Consider the following 15481-nt stretch of genomic DNA (forward strand, 5'->3'; position numbering starts at 1 on the left):
CTTTTATAGTTTATCTCCAGGTGTCAGTGGATGCAGTGGGGCTGCCTGTAAGCAGTTCTTCACTGTGACAAACTTAGAGACACCAAGTGACTTTCCAAATATTTTTTCAGGGTGCTTGCTGCATACAATCTGTCTTTTTGGCATCTACAAGCCTTATGATCTGCATGCCTTCCCATCATCTGCTATTTGGCTATTGTCTTGTTTAGAAAAGGTTTTTTGGAACTTAAATGTCAACAGGTGTGGCAGAGTGTATGAAGGCATGCAGTACAGAAACATGACTAATTATAATCTTCTCGCTTAAATTTTTTTCCAGTTAACAAAGTTAAAAATAACGTGCATACAGAACCCTGTGACTTTAAAAAAAAGTTTTCTAATTAATACAGCTTCTAATTAATCAAGTCTTACATTCTGTGTCAGTCATAAGTCATCTCAACTCATACACATCTTGCTGCATTCTGCAAGTAATAACTGCAAGTCTGGAATCAAACTGACTTGTCAACTTTTTCGTACACGGCATTTCTAGAGTAGCGGCACAGGTCTGACCAACATCTAACCCACATAAGCAGCATCCTAACAGATGGGATTGGAGAGCTGGCAGCTGAAACACCCATTCTGTTCATCAACTGTGGGCACAAAGCATAGCCTGTCCAGCCAGATTTCGCATCTTCAGTTAGCATGCCTATGGCAAAGGTGTTGTACAAGGAGATCTGTGAATATTTTAGAGCTCTGATTCGCAAATATCACTGATGTTGAACTGCCAAGTGGGAGAGAGTATTTGTCTCTCATTAAAGTGCTTCTCAGCATATATTTCTGCAGAATGGCATTCCACAAAGAGAGAAATAATTTTTAGCTCATCCGTTGCTTTGCAGGTGAAGAGCTAGCAGAGGATCTGGGAGCACGTACCTCACTGTGACCTATGGCAACAAAGAATACACTCTCTACCTTACCCTCTTGTTTCTCCTTAGAGACAAAAAGGAAAAGAAAATTCATGGGTTGTGCTTCCTCACATACAGTTGCTTAGGTTGAGGGGAAAACAAGCCACATGGCCTCCCATTCATACCTCTCCAAAAAAACTAACCAAAGCACCAATGGGCTGCCCTTAACCTAAGGGACATGATCCAGAATACCTACCTTGCATCCTAAAGTTCTGACTTATGCTTGTCTTTAAACATCTATAACACCCTGCCCTGTGCAGCTTTATTAGGCTAAATAAGGGAAACATATCTGAGGGCAAAAGATGGAGAGAAGCAAGGCAAGGAAACACCTATATTTTTATGATTATTCACAGGAGATTGATTGCTCTCAGTGACTTATCATCAGTCTTATAGTCACTAGCTACTAAGAAGCTCCTCTTTGCTACACTCAGGGTCAGAGCAAACACTCTAGATCATATTTGTGTATACTTGTTTGTGCAAGCGCGGGTGAAGTAAAGGGAAGAATGAAATGTTAGGAATGCCAGTGTTGTAATTCCACCCTCGTTGTTTCATACTGAGATTTTCCAGTGTTCCAGGTACTGCCCATTTATCTCTAACTGTGCCATTGCCTCTCCTACTCCTCTTAATCCAAACAGTGTAGTAAGGTTAATGCAGAGGCTGGGCACAGAATCTTTTTGCATTATGCCAAAAAGATTCACCAAAATATGTGTGTGTAAAAAACTTCGTGATGAATTCACAAAGCCTCTTGTAAATGCCTAAGGAGTTTGCACCCTATAAATATTTAAAACAAATATCTCCCAATACATAAACACTCTCATTTCCTGCTGATAAACGCAGACACATCAGCAGGGGTGGAGGGAAGGCAGTTATCTTCTCTCAGATGTTGTTTAGCATATCCCTAGATGCAATGAAACTTTTTGTGTTAATTCTTCCTTTTCACTTACCCTTTTCATCATCATATAGCGTTTCAAAAATGCAGGAGATGTAATCCAGCTCCTAATCTTAGCTAATGGGAGCTGTGTCTAATTAAAAACTCATCAGGGTAAAAATATGTTTTGTTCCCAGCGAAAGTAAAAAAAACAAAACAAAATAAAACAAACCCTTAAAAATTCCATCCTGCAATTTTGCTACTTTTATTTCTTGTGCATGATCTGTGCAATTAGACAGTACTTTACCTCAATTAAACAACATTAGATACTTGCAAAAAAAAGTCTTGTTTACACTACACAGTTTGGGAAAAGGAAAGCTGTTTTCTAACACAGGAGTCAGCTCATCCACTACAGGAAAGTAACAACTCAGGGGCAATAAAGTAGCTCCCGACAGCTCAGTGTAGTATTACACAGCAGCAGAGAATGATTAATAATAACAATAAAAAGGTATCAAGTTCTACCTTTAAACGAAATTCTACATGGGCAGAATGTTTCAGTATAATGAACAGAGCGGCACCAATTTCTGCTTAGTGGAACAGTGCATCTGGGTTGTAAGGGTCTCCAAATAATTAGGCCTCATTTTTCTGCCTCAGCTGCAGGTTGGATTCAGGGAGTGAATGCATTCAGCAAGTGCTGCCATCGTGTCTGAGGCACTTGGGCTCCTCTGAATGTTCTGCTTGGTAACTGAACCCTGGCTCTGCTCTTCTGACCTCGTGCCACCTCTGAAAGGACACAAGAACAGCAGATACAGAGAACTAGCTCCAGCATCTTGAAGTCTGGCACTGTCCCAGATCTCCAGGAGATGCTTCACTGCCCTCTCCTGAGATCTAGCAGGTGGCAGGTGAAGGGCCACAAAGTGTGCACACTGTTATCATCTTTGCAATTTTATAATTTAAATCCCCTACAAAGCTCAAGTACCTACTTTGTTTACTTACCAGAATTTGTTTGCATTGCTGCATTTCTACCATTCCTACTTTGAGAACAGCCTTTCTCTCCCCACCTTCCAGAACAATGCCTTGCAGGGAAATGCTTATTAACGCACTCGGGAGAGCTCCTGCTGCCTTTGCATGGGAAAGAGTGCTGATTACATGCGGAGATAGACTCAGGTTATATTTCCCCCTTTCCAAGTTCAAGTAAACTTCTTTAATTTATTTGGTAATGTGTAATTAACTTTACATTTACAATAGGTCCTGCCCCTGTGAACCCAGCACAGCAGGAAAACACTCCTTGAGTTTTAAAGGCCTTAACTCTTGCAGATCTGGAGAAACTTCCTCTTTTCCCCCCTTTGCTACTGTTGAGTCCCTGTAGCAGCCGAGAATGGCGCAGTAATTGGAGGTGGGTCAGGCAAGCTGGGTGACTAGAAAGATAGGTGTACAGACCTATGCAGGACTTTTTATGTCTGCCCTTACAGGTGCGAGAAGGTTTTATTTTCTATTTCTGTCCTTTGCCTTCCATGCTTCATTCGCTCCAGAGCATGATCTTTCTGTTCAAGCAGCTCTACAGATTCCCTTGTTTTGGTCCCATATTGATACCTACCTGTGGCTGACAGCATGCAAGAGTTGCCTGGTACACTGTAAGGGAACATGCCATTGAGTGTTTTTGGAAGCCATTCATGGGCAGCTGTACTTCCTTTCTTTTAAGTACTCCTTTTTACTGTTAGCTAACTAAACTAAACCCTCTAAACTATGTATCAATCAACTGAACTTTTGGTGGTGGTGCTTCAAAGGGCACACGGCCACCACGCCACAGGACTTTTACCCTTTTTTTTTTTTTAAAGTAACCAAATAGAAAGAGAAGCAGGCTTGCCACTGGAAACTTTAAGTTATTATCATCACTGCGTTATCAAATATCTGCAAGCTGGACTTGTCATCTATACCTGTATGACACCTACCGTAACCAGGGCTCAGGCTTGGCTGCTTGAGGCATCATCATAATAGATGGCATGGTGAATTAAGTTCTATTAATCTCTGAAATAGTATAGCATGCTTGTTCCACACTGCTTTATGACTTTGCCTCAGTCAGTTCCATAAGGCACACAATTGCCCAGCCTGTGTCTTCACTTCTTCACATTAAGCTATTTAAGGTACACAAAGTCCAGATCAGACGGTTACATATGTACACGTAGTGAAGCTAGGAAACTTTAAAGAGACACAGAACTGGTCCAGTCAAGAGCACTGACAAAACTCATGTATGGCATGAGGTCCTACCCAAGGAACACAGGCAAACAGAAGGAAAATTTGTTTCTCTGTGTAACTGGTGAACAAAATCCTACATGGGCTGATCTCTTTAGTCAGTGGTTCTCCCAATGAGCAACTCTGCCAGGAAGAAATATTACCCTGAAGGACACCATTTCTGCCATCAGAGCTACACCACATATGCTCTGACCCCCTGCTGGACCTCAGCTTTCCCAGCCCTGAAAGCCTCCTGAGCAGGATACGCCATGAAGAGGAGCATTGCTTAGACCCCCTGGAACTGGTGTTCCAAGTGTGTGTCTTCTCCTTTTTTTAATCTCAATTTCTTTCCATTTCCCCTTTGCCTTCAGTTTTGATTACCTGGTCAAGTGAATCCCTTGCAGTACCGTTAAGGCTCTGTAGCCAGTGAAGACATTAACAACCATATACTAAACAGCACAGAAAAGAGTTGCAAGCTTACTGGGTTATGGTGGGCTTCAGGTTGCCCCTGTCCTCACCCTTCAGGGGACTGGAGAAGCGCAAGGAAGAGTCACCATTAGTGGCAAAAACTCCCATTTGCTGTGAGACTGTGAGTGTTTGTTTTCGGGAAGCTGAGGCTGGACCTTAATGGCAACAGTCTAGATCATCTCAACAAACTTGTTTTTTTTCCCCAAAACCACAGTTTCATCCTACTTAAGACTAAATATTTTCTTTCTGTTCCTCTAAATAAAGCAAGCTCTGCAACTAAAGGGTTAAAGGAAGGCTGACTGAAAGCCTTAATACTCTACATTTCAGTGACTTCAATGTTTTTCTTAATTTTTCTGAATCTTTAATGAAAGTTAAAAGATTTTTTAATGGTGCTTTTTGCCATGGGACTCAGCTGAAGTCTGTGCTCAAAACCCTGAGCCTTGTTTAAGCATACAGTGACAGGGTCGTGCTAATGCCTTTGACTCTTTTGGCCAATTTATTCCATTTAAATTAACACAACATCGATGAGTCCTTGGCCTCTCTGCTAAGGTGGTCAGCAAGGCTGCCAGTTGTGATGATGGCATTTGCAAGATGAAACCTTGCCTGCTGTGAGCTGCTGGGATGAAAGGAGACTGCTAGACATTTAAATCCAATGTTAAGCTGGAGCGTGATGATGTTTTGGGAATGAACTTGTAGTAAGCTTCCAATTTTCTTAATTTCTGTGGTACTGCTTTTCTTCAACAACAGCCTGAATCATACTGTGAAGCTTGTCTTACACCTTACAGAGTATACAGCAGGGCCTCTCCTTGCATGGCCTATGGGGTCTGAAGTCTTAATCTATTTATATTTCCCACTTCTATATTCTTAAAAAAAAAAAAATCTGCAGAGCAGTCCTGTAGTTCTTCATCCTTTGCCCCTTACCCACATTTAATTTCCCCTCCTCTTGTCTGCTCCCACAGATGTAGAAACAAAGAGAATTTATTGCTTTTTTCCCTTCCCAAAGGACAAATCTGGGGAGCATGTCTTCCCACCTCTTTCAGTCACCGTGCTGAGTTGCAGGGCTCTCCACAGTGCCTTGCTCTTCTGACCTGGGAGATTTAATTCCATCTTGTGAGGCTCAGCCTTCACAAGCAGGTGATGCACTACCATGACATATGCTCAGCAAACAGAAGCGGTGAAGTTATGGATAGTAAAATAATTTACCCACCAATATTTTCTGTGAATTGAAGCAGATTCTGTTCAAACAGGGCAATATCTATCCTGCCAATTGTATAGAGAGGCAGGCAGAGACAAGCCTAGGAAGGCTTTTTGCTTCCCTGCCCCCCTCCAGGATCGGATTTTTGCACAAGCTTTCTACATTTTTTATTCAAAAGTAAGAATAGGTATTAGCAATTACACACACAGGGCCCACCTCTGCTTTGAGCTCAGTGCAGCCATTTATACCTATACTAAGCAATGACAGAACAGCACCTGAGAGAAAGGCAGAACTCTGCACCTCCTCCCTGGGAGTGTAAGTGCGACAATGCGTGCTGCAAGGGAGATACAGCCTTACCACGCTCTACTGTATACACCACGATGTATGATCCATCAAAGAACTGTTCGGAGCATTGCCAGTGCAAGGAACTGAGAAAGGTGGAAGGAAAAGCAACTGAAGCATTTGGTGGTTATAAAGAAGCACTTTAATGTAATTCTGATTCAATAGCAGAGTAGAGAGTGATGAGGTTGGAGGGAGAAAGGTATGCAATATGCAGACAACAGTAAAAGTAGCAGTGGGACAGGATGGAAACTGTGCTGTATGTAGACACAAACCAGCAACTTGGAATGGCTTTTTTCTAGTCTAAAAAGAGAGCTTTCACATATACCTATTAATTAATAGGGCACCCTTAACATGCAGTATCAATAGGAAGTGTAAAACCTAACTGTTTTTTGTTTCCCTTGAATGAGTTTTTAATCACTGAGCAAGCAGTAGCTAAATGTACTATAGGAAAAGCTATGATAAACGCTAGATTTTCATAATAAGACAGAGCTTTTGCCTCTGCTCCTTTGCTGACAAATTCTTGCTATGCAAGAAGTGGGACAACTAATGGAATTGATTCAGGTCAGAAGACACAACGTGGAGGTAGTGATTCTGCTGCTGCTATTCCCACACTTCTCACAGGAATGCTCCTGCTTTTTCTGAACATCTTGTCAATTAATTTTGATTTCCAGTGGTTTACATCCATTTTCCTGGGGTAGGTGGCAGAAGTCATGGTCATTTTTAACAGCCTATGTAAAGGCAAGTTCATCTACTTCACTGGGGCAATGGTTACCTGGTGTTATGCAAAGCTGGAAATTCAGGCTGTATCAAAGACAGTGGGAGTTTTGAAGAAGGCAGCAGTGGGGCTGAGCTCCATTCAATCTAAACAATTGCCTGATCCTACAGGACATGCCTGGCTGCATTAAATGAAGCTGGGCTGATGGAAAGCCTGTCTGTGATCAGCTGGATCTCAGAACTGACCCACTAAGCAGAGCTGGAAATTCCTCTGCATCAACACTCAGTGTCCATTGAATTGCAAAAGTTGTTAACAATATTTAAGAAGTTATGGATAAAAAGAGATGAGAGGGAAATAGCCATATTTTAAATAGTTGGTTTTTTCCTTCCTGATTACTGACAAAGTTGGTTGGAAAGGATCCACATTTTTATTTAAAAAAATGGTAAGATAAAAAGGTGTGGTGGGTTGACCCTGGCTGGATGCCAGGTGCCCACCAAAGCTGCTCTATCACTCCTCCTCCTCAGCTGGACAGGGGAGAGAAAATACAACAACAAAAGGCTCGTGGGTCGAGATAAGGACAAAGAGATCACTCACCAATTACCATCACAGGCAAAACAGACTCGTCTTGGGGAAAATTAATTTAATTTATTACCAATCAAATCAGAGTAGGGGAATAAGAAATAAAACCAAATCTTAAAACAACTTCCCCCCACCCCTCCCTCCTCCCCAGGCTCAACTCCACTCCCAGTTGTCTCTGCCTCCTCCCCCCAACGGCCCAGGGGGACGGGGAATGGGGGTTGGGGTCAGTTCATCACACCTTGTCTCTGCTGCTCCTTCCTCCTCAGGGGCAGGACTCATCACTCTTCCCCTGCTCCACCGTGGGGTCCCTCCCACAGGAGACAGTACTTCAGATGAACTTCTCCAACGTGAGTCCTTCCTACGGGCTGCAGTTCTTCATGAAATGCTCCAGCATGGGTCCCTTCCACAGGCTGCAGTCCTTCAGGCACAGACTGCTCCAGCGTGGGTCCCCCACGGGGTCACAAGTCCTGCTGGAAAACCTGCTCCAGTGTGGGCTCCTTGTTCCATGGGACCACAGGTTCTGCCAGGAGCCTGCTCCAGCATGGGCTTCCCAGAGTGTCACAGCCTCATTCAGGCATCCACCTCCTCCAGCGTGGGCTCCTCCACGGGCTGCAGGGGGACAGCCTGCCTCACCATGGTCTTCCCCACGGGCTGCAGGGGAATATCCACTCCAGTGCCTGAAGCACCTCCTCCCCCTCCTTCTTCACTGACCTTGGTGTCTGCAAGGTTGTTTCTTTCACATGTTGTCAGTCCTGTCTCTGGCTGCAGTTTCTGTGTCCCCACAACCTCTTTTCCCTTCTTAAATCTGATCTCCCAGAGGTGCTACCACCATCGCTGATGGGCTCAGCCTTGGCCAGCAGCAGGTCCGTCCTGGAGCTGGCTGGCATTGGCTCTGTCGGACGTAGGAGAAGCTTCTAGCAGCTTCTCACAGAAGCCACACCTGTAGCCCCCCTGCTACCAAAACCTTGCCGTGAAAACCCAATACGAAAGGGAAACATATTTCCCCTGCATCTTTTTTTCTTTGTTTGACTTCACAGCAGAATTAATTGCCACTTCATTCTTTATCTGTGAAGAGGGAAGCTTCTGATCTGAAATAACATTGCAAGGAACACACAGAAGCAGAATTGGGCACGGGTCTTTGGGACTTGGACAGAAAGATCAGACACTTTTGGATCACTGGTGCTGGCAAATCATTGAGTCAATCTGTTGAGGCAAAGAACAAATGGACTGCACATTGGATATCAGGACTATGTACTGCCTGTAACACGTTACTTACTGTCCAAGGTTACAAATATAATGTACACAAAATAAGGTCAATCACAGCAGCATCTGATGCATTCGATGTATTTTTGGACATGTGTGACTTTCTCGATTTCACACCTGTGCAGCAGGGCTTGATTCCTGTGTTACAATTGCTTCTGATTCAGTAGGCACTGCAAATAATCAGTGCTCCTTGATTTCCTCACCTCTCCTCCCAGGCAATGTTACCTGCATTTGGTTTCATGCCAGATCAAAAGCAACCGATTTCATTTTTAACCCTGAAGCTGTTTAATCGTTTGCCTCCTCTTCCACCCTTTTCCCACACTGTGAGAAGGTAATGACACATTTTTGAATGCATCTGTAACAAAACCCCTCCATCACACAATTAGCTAGTTTAAAACTGCTCCAAAAGGTCTATTGGATTCACAGAGAGAGAAAATAGACTTAAAACCAGGTCTTAGAGTAGCAAGAACAGTCAGGCAACTTTGCTGTCATGCAGCTAATCACAGTTCCTACATTTCAAGCATTTGGACTCTGGAAAGGGTGATCTCTGCTAAATTTCTTTAGGCAGGACAAAACATACCTCAGTTCTGCCTGCACCAGCCTCACACACAGATTGCATACTACGCCTGCACAGCTGGGTGAAGATGCCTCTCTGCAGAACTATCCCCTCTACACTATGACCAAATGAAGTGTACTCAATTACCTACCTCCACATTAAATTCACAGCAGGTACCAAAATACAGCAGGGTACAATTACTGTGGACCACATTACTCACCTACCTTAAAGCTCTGTTGGCTACTGTAGATGTTAGTTTAGCCCTTGATTGCCAGCCTGCATGTTGTAGGAGACCTCTAGAAACAAAATAAGCTCTCTGGGAAGCAACAGATTTCAGGGCAGAGAAAGCTCTGAATAAAGAATGTCTCACGTTCAGAGAAAGAACAGGCAGAATGAGGAGAAGGGAGACCTAGGAACAAGGGTGCAATGATTCCTCTCAGCATGCTTTTGTTGGTGCAGAACAATGTGCAAACACAACACAGCTGCTCACAGCCCTGTGGGCTGCGCCTTCTTCGTTTCTGCCTCCAGCAGTACAGGCAGCTAAAGCTGCAAGAGTAGAAGCCCCTTACAGATAAGCAGAAGCCACAGTCCTCTGATACTGCAAGGGTTAGCATGGCCACACCTTTAACTGGAATATGTATGGCTGCTTCTTACAGCTTTGTTCAGGAGTTTGCCTTGGAAACTGCAACACTGCAGCTTGTGCTCCTCAGCAAAGTCCTGGAAGAGCTAGTCACTGAGGAAACTGCCAGCTGCCAGGAGCCTTACCTTGTAGCAGAGGGAGTGAGTCCTCATTAGCATATTGCCATACGCAGCATAACATAGTGGGACTGATGAGGGTTTAGGGAGAGCACTCATGGACAACGTATGCTGTCACAAAATCCTCTTGTCCTTCGCTGATCTAAAAGGCAATGCTCCCAATTTTACCAAAGCCAGAGACATTGGTTAAACAGATCACTATGCATGAGTTTGTGTGAAACTGTTGTACTGATGTGATATCAAATGGACAGCAATGATTTTATATAAATGGGCTTGATGCAGTTATGAAGTATTGTCTTGTGACTTTCAGAATGGGGAAGTTCATGGAGATGCTCCAGGCATCTGCAACTGGAAGACTGATATACAGGGAAAAAAGTGAACGTTACTGCAGTCAAGTCACAAATTTCACACTATGAGTGACAAACATGCATTTACCAGGGACTGAATGTGTCAAAATTAGTCACATTTTCCTACTTAATCTGTTTTTTGCATTTTCCTTCCTAGGAAAGATCATAGGTATTTCAAGTAGGGAGGACTAGATACCCGGCCAAATAGCATAGTCTTATTTCCATTCTGACTCTTATTCACAATTCATTTTTTTCCATCACAGCTGTGCGTCAGGTGCTACCTCTGCTTACAAAGCTTCAGTCCTTTTCAGGCTAGCAATAAAAGGAGCTCAGTGAATTGAAGAATGGCCCTAATAGTCAGAAGAAGCCTTGACCATGGTTGTAGCAGGTGCTAGCCCATACATATCACACCTTCTTTCAAGGAAGTTCATAAATTAATAAAATAATAAGAACACATGAAATATTATAAATGGTATATAAGATAATAAAGACAAAACCATACAAATATTTCTCATAAATCCCTTAAAAGGGATTCTAATTAATTCAGTTTATTAATAAGGATTCCAACCTACAGCTGACAAACACTCTGGGGAAACAGAAACAATTTAATCAAGCCTTTCCCTTTATAAAAATCAAAATAAACCCTGTGTTTCATCTAGGGTTTAGGCAGGAACAATGAATAATTTTTGCCAGTGGTTACTAAAGTATATCCACCCACCCCTGTCATAGGTATTGCAACTGGAAGAGCCCCAGGTGGCTCAAATAATGTTTACCAATCCTGTCTTGATAGAGCAACTACCTTTTCCTGAGCTGATGTTGGTGCTTTCAAGCAGATCGATTGTATTCAGTCAAGGTGATGGTGTTCATTGTGCAACACCTCCTTGACCTGCAGGATATTTTGCTTTTCTGCAATGCACTGCAGCGACTCCATAGGTAAGACATGTCCTTTCGGCTTGTCATTTATCTGGCAAGCTTATGTATCCACAAGCATATCAACACCTCTTTGGATATTAGTGATAGTATAAATGTTAGTTTATGCTAATAAGTAATACAATGAAAAACAAAGAAAAGGTCAGAAACTGTAGTTTTATATTAAGTGTGATCTCCCAAGACAAAATAAATCCAATTCATGGCACATGCTTACAGTTTTCCAAGAGATATATTTATAGCTGTGAATACGTACTTTGGCTAACCCTATTGTAAGCACAGAGAAGGGAGGAGGGTTTTCTTCACTTTTAAAGAAAAAGAGGGAGGTTAATTGGTTCTGCTAGCTGAAGGGCTATACGCCAGGCAGCGGGAGCATGCATTGAATGGAAGAGCTACAGAGACAAATGAGCCAGTCTACATGATGAAAATATCCACCTAATGCCTTGAAATAAAGAGAAAAAGCCACCAAGACACCAATAAAATAAAATAAAACACAACAAAAAACCACCCAAAACAAAATAAAAGAAAGAAATCTCTGGCTACTTCAACCACAGTGTTATTAACTGGCATCTCGTTCAAATAATGAATAACTGTTTGCTTAGAAGGGAAAGAACGTACTGTTTCTTTACTGTAATTACTAGAAGAGGCGGTCATGTCAAGACTGAAGTATTGCTCAGTTGTCGCCATCATATTTACCCTTTCTGGCCCAGAGACTCTAGATCCCAAACTAGCTAAAGGCATTTAATCTTTAAAGGTTTCTGTCATGATCACAAAGAACAGATCTCACTTATTTTCTCTGTTTAAATCAGGGATGAATGATTTGTGTGAGCAAAAAAGCAGTGCAGTAAAAGCAAGCAGGAACAGACCTTGTAGGCCTTGAAGGAAAATCACTAAAGAAAGGGACAGTTACTCCATGGCAATGTTTCACAGACACCGGCCTTCACAAACACGTACATAAACTCAGCACAAAATTTCTACAGAAGGAAGGAGAGTTCTTGGTAAACAAAAAGAACCTCTGTATAATTTTCCTGTTTATCCAAATTTTTTTCTGCTTAGTTGCAAGGAACCCATGCGCAAGATGCACAATTTTGTGTAGGAAAATTATCCCTAATTGTCTTCTTTCTTCTGATTCTGTCTAGCCCGTTGTCCCTCTATCCTTTCTTTCTTTATTTGCCAGAAACTACAATTCTCCTTCAACAGTTACCTGCCTTGGAGAGTCTCTCAGTGTACTTATCCATCACTCTTCATTTAAGGTCACACATCATTTCCAACACTGTTTGAAAATAGTACCTGGTACCATCCCAAGCCACACAGAAGCCAACGAGAGCACCTGCAGTAGCCCATCCTCAGAAAAAGCATTAGATACCACTTACTGTACTGACAAAACTTCTTTTACAATACTACCAGTTTCTCTTAGGTCTTCATTTCTATTCACAGCCTTATAAAAAGCTCAGGAAGTGGTACTATCTCTGTGGTACAGACGGAATTTTATGAAAACCTATGGAAGGAATGATATAAGCCAGCACCGGTGTGTGACAGCAATTTCCTCCAGACCTAGCTGGAGCCAGAATGCACAGAGCTTCAAAGGTGTTTGATTCCATAGGAATTAAGAACCTGAATAGCTTTCAGGATCTGGGACAGCAAGATTAACAGATGGATGTCTGGAAGATATTTTGGTCTGACTCTACATGGACCTAAGTGACTCAGGGTTTTAAGTCCCACTTTCAAACATTACCTTCATTTGACAGCTTAGGATCACACCTTTTCCATGATTTTCATAGGACTGTCCACCTGGATGAACAGGAGTTTGCAGCTTGGATTAGACATAGTCTTTTCCCACTAATAGATCTTTTAATTTATTGGATGTCACAACTTGTCAGCTCCATATTCTCAGCAGTAATTGTTAAAATTGTAAAAATTTTGCATTCTGCTCTACAAAGTGTGAAACAGTTTAAAAATGGATATCGCTAATGCTAATGCAAGATTAGGAAATTCTGCTGTGCCAATTCCACTGGGCACTGCTGAGGTCAGAGTACTCTTTTCTTGTGGCTCTTTTTAAATGGACCTGGGGAAGTAAGACTACATTTCCATTGGTAGGTCAGCTGTAAAATTTTGCTTAGTAACTAAAATAAAGTTAAGAAATTATTTCCACTGGGATTGAACAGATGTGTAACTTTGACAGAAACACCGAGAAGTAGATTAGCAAGGAGTCCTTTTTCTTTCATTTCTTATTAGTAAAACAGCAAACCACAAAGCACTGAAATTTCTAGAGTGAAATTTCTATTACTTTTAACAGGCTGCGAGTGCATACTTTTTTCATGTGCTTGGCACATATAAGAAAACAATATTATTAATTTTTTGTCAGGGTCATATATTAAAAGACAAATCTTAAAAGTTGTCTATCTGATCAAGCTCAGTGCATTGCCATGTGAACGTTTATTTTTTTGTAAGAATGGGTGGATACTGCGTAGATTAGACGATTTCTTTTCTCACAGAAAATATTGTGCATTAATATACATAGTATTCATGTACATAATATTCATAAATCCATGGCTTAAAAAAATAGTAGCCATGTGCAAAAAATATTTTTTGTGGAATTAAACATTAACATTGGAAAGATTTTGCTTCCAACATATCATCTTTATATTTCTGGAAGGGGTGGCTGTTGTACAAAGTTCTCTGTTACTCTCTCTGGTAAAAGGCCACGTTAACATATGCTGAATGACCTAGTTTCCAAATTTTCTACTTTTACCCTCTTACCTCACAATGATCATTCTGTTGCACTTGTATTTATATTAACATAATGATTTCTGTTTCTCACTCTTATTACAAAGGACAGATAGAATATTTATGGGAAAGCATGTTTGAATGACCAGTCCTTGAAACGAGTAGCTGGACTATGAACAAATTCAACAGCTGATATCTCCCTTTAGAGTCAGAAGCTGGGCTTACTCTTGTTTTAAAAATCTAACTTTCATTTGCTTTATATTAATCAGCTAGCAGGGCTCCTACCTACGAGCAGAGATCCACAGGCACCTTCTGGCACCTTGTTTTCCAAATACTCCTTGTTTAACACTGAATATTTAAAGGTCCTGACTTATTGGTGAAATGAAGTATGGAACAAATAATAATCTCTTTTTCATTAGCTTTCAAGTCTATTTCAACAGGCAGAATCAAGGTTAAGAGTGAAAGGACTGTGATTTGTTTCCACTGCTGAGAGACACAGCATTTGTCGATGCGTCAGTCGCAGCCACAGGAACGATGTGGAATTGATGCGCCACAGGAATTGATGTGCTGACATGCCAGGGTAACGGGACTGCTTCCTATGCCCGAGCACAGCTGCTTAAAAGTCAACACGGGTATCTCAACACCAAGCAGCAGTCACTGCTACTACTGTAGTGTGGATGGATACCCAATCTCTTTCTTTTATGCCTCAAATAATGGGCAATAATGAGGAAGAGGGAGGAGCACCAGCTGGAGCTGAACAGGCCCACCGCAAAGAAAGCGAGTGAAAGAAGATAACTGAGAGTGACTGGTACGCACATTTTGTTTCTCTTTTGATTTAGAAATGTTGTTGTACAAGGTCATTGCTAATCCACAGCCACCTGAATTCTGGTGGAGTTTCATTTGGCTAATAAAATAATTTAGATACATTTGTGGTGATTTCTACCTAGTGCAAACAAGCGATGTACCACAATGTAGAGGCAGCCTCAACACCAGTGAGCACATGCATGTGGTGCAATGCCTTTCAGAGACACTAGCTTGGACTCGGAAGGAGAATATTTATCTCAAGAGTCTATGTACCTTTAGCAAACAGCCTCATTTATCTCTACAGTCTCTCCATGCCTGTGGTTTTCTCCATGCACACCTGATGTATGGTTGGACGTTCCCCATGCTCCTTCCTATCTAAACCAATACAACTAGAATGATGAGAAAAAATTCCTGGTTTAGTTAAGTTTAGCTTCAGAAGACACATTTTCCAGTGCTTTCAAGTGACCTGCAAGGTGGGATTTTCTGTTAGTTTGCTTTGGGTTTTCCAAATTGAAACTAGAAGAGTTTTATTTCTTTCGGCATTGTTGTTGATTTGAGGTCTTTTACAGGGGGAACATCAAGAATGGAGAATCAAATGAAATAGTTCAATGAGAACGAATCAGGACAGTGGAAGAACACCTTTTTGATTTCACCACTTCAAAAAAAAATCTGAAATAAGCAGGGAAATTTCAAAATGTAAATATTTTTGAATGAAAAACTAAAGCATTTTCATTTTTAAAAAATCATTCTAAAAGTTACAAGTAAAA

Source organism: Buteo buteo, chromosome 1 (genome assembly GCF_964188355.1).
Source record: "Buteo buteo chromosome 1, bButBut1.hap1.1, whole genome shotgun sequence".
Taxonomy (NCBI): Eukaryota; Metazoa; Chordata; class Aves; order Accipitriformes; family Accipitridae; genus Buteo; species Buteo buteo.